Below are 2,684 nucleotides of genomic sequence, written 5' to 3'. Positions count from 1 at the left end.
ATCCAACACTACAAGCCATTAACTCTATGAAAGAGTATTAGTATTAAAGGATATTATTCTGCATTCGAAAAGACGATAAGTCATTGTAAAATATTTCCACCTATATTTTCAATAAATAAATAAATAAATAAATAAATAAATAAATAAAGAGGATAGAACTAGATTGTTTTTTAGAAGAGATAGAGTACATTGGAAGTGTAAGATCAAATTTTCATGCTATATTAATCATTTCCCTGTTAAACAAATATAGTTTTATTGAGAAAGTGTTCAAATGTGTGTTGAGTTAGAAGTCATTTTTTTTGGGGGGGAGAAAGGTCTGGACCCGGTTGAACCCCTTCCTCCCCATGGATGCGCTCCTGCTGCATAACCTAATTCACGTTTTGTATCAACAGTGTCCATGTGGCTCAGTTTTAATGAGATAAAAAAAATACTTTCATTATTTCAATTCTTATGCTGTGAGTAACCATGCGAAATATTATGAAACGAATATATGTACATTCGCCCTACTCTTGGTATATATATATATATATATATATATAGCCAGAAATATTTTCTACATGGATTTAGTGTCTACAGAATAGGTTCCACCAGTTCCCTTAACTGGAAGTGGTGGAAATCAATTTTCAAATTGAACATTGATCACCATTGAGCAAAAGAAGTAAGATATAGTGAAAATTCGGTTTTTCGATATGAATTTGGTTTCTCAAGCACAGATTCTACCTGCATTCTTGTCGCTATATTAAAACTAGAAGCAGTAGAAATGTGTTTACCTCTTCTGGTTTTAATATTGTTAAACATGAGAAAAACAAACACTGTAATAGGTAGCGAAAAGTGGTTTTATTTATTATCACATTAACGTAACATTTTGACAATCTAGGAGAACAAAATTTTGATATCAAGAATTTATCGCATTAAAGTGACGTAAGGTACGTTCCTGAGGTATGGTAGTAAAAATAACTGAACCTTATATTAAGAAAAATAGCAGTGGTATCAAACAACTTTCGTAGACGCACATTAAATAAAAGAGAAAAAAAGGGTTGTTCACATAAAGAAAAAACTACAAGGAAAGTTGATTGTAAAAACAGTAATGACAATTAGTTATTGAATACATGAATTTGGATTATTATTATTATTATTATTATTATTATTATTATTATTATTATTATTATTATTATTATTATTATTATTATTATTATTATTATTATTTGCCTCCACTTCTCTCTATCTTGGCCAAGTTCTTTCGGCCTTATTCATGACAGACGCAACTGCCCCTTACCAATTTGTTCTCTGCTACTTTTTTCTTTTATTTCGTTTTCCTCTTCTCTTTTCTTGTTTGAAACCTCAACAGGATGAGGCGAGGCTGCTACTTTGGCATAATATCTTATTACTTAAGCCATTTCATTTATTTTCTATTTTTTATTAATTTATTATTTATTATTATTTTACAAAAGAAAAAAGAGAAACAGTTCGTCATGCAGTCGACTCACAAAAATAAGAATAAAAAAGAAACAGGTTGAAAAGAGAACAAATAAACAAATAAACAAATAAACAAACAAAAAATATTTAGTAATCTATTTTTTGGTTTCTTATTTCTCACCATTTTTGTTGAGTATTTAGTAATAGTTTCTCTCCTTGTTTTCATTTACCACATATTTCACTTTATATAAATATAACGCAACACAAAACACAACATAACCTGCACTATAAAACTATACAAGACAGTCAAACATTATGTTTACTTATATAAATTATTCACACATCACTTTCTGAACCGCTACTGCCGAGTTCGTTGACCTATGATCAGACGAAGATCGATGTTCGCTGGAAGTGTGCAAAGAAGGCTCATCCAATAAATCGAGTACCTCTCCTTCGATACGACTGTGTTTTATTTTCGGAGAAAATCGGAACTTCCAATGACTGGATCAGAGGTAATGAGAAGTCTGTGGAGCAGATCGCTATTTGTATCCGTTCTTGATGTTTTCCTCGTAAAGAATTCTCTGTGGTGCTCATTTCTGGTGTCTTGTGTTTCCTCCGAGAGCTGGTCAATACTAAGAATACATGAAGACAGGGTATCTTTTCGTTGAATATACTTTATGTACTCTGACAGGCATTGGGAACTAAGAGTATTATTTCACATACAGTTCAACAACAATGAAGCAGAATCTCTCTTTCTTTCTTGTCGTTCAATGGCTAACGACAGTTTCTCATGGCTTGTTTACTTAATCAGACTCTTCACTTTTACGTTTCTTTGACTTTCGGCTGCAGTCACTGAAGGACTTGTGTGGCCTTTCAACATGACCTTGGGATGTATTAGGCTGCGATATCATGAGATCAGGAAATTGAAGACTTCCTTCAAGCCAGGTGAATTATTTTGCAGAAAACATTAGCGATGTCCTCATGCTGTCTTAAAATTCACTTCAAGTTCGTGACTGAAAATCCTAAGTGTCGCCTTAATAGATGATAAATCATAATCAGGTAATGGAAACCAGTCAACTGATCGCTTAACATGCGTTAGTAAGACACTAAATCTCGTCGAACTTGAGTTCTGTACCGATATCTGAAATAAAGTGTGATAGGGAATTTGTAGCGCCAATGAAATTAACAGGTTGACTGCCAAGGTGATTTAAGGGTACTGGTCCCAGGAGCCCATACATTTCTTCTTATCTTTGGCTCGATTATGGATA

This window comes from Thermobia domestica, chromosome 9 (genome assembly GCF_964235325.1).
Source record: "Thermobia domestica chromosome 9, izTheDome1.hap1.1, whole genome shotgun sequence".
Taxonomy (NCBI): Eukaryota; Metazoa; Arthropoda; class Insecta; order Zygentoma; family Lepismatidae; genus Thermobia; species Thermobia domestica.
Note: the sequence above shows the minus strand (reverse complement) of the source record.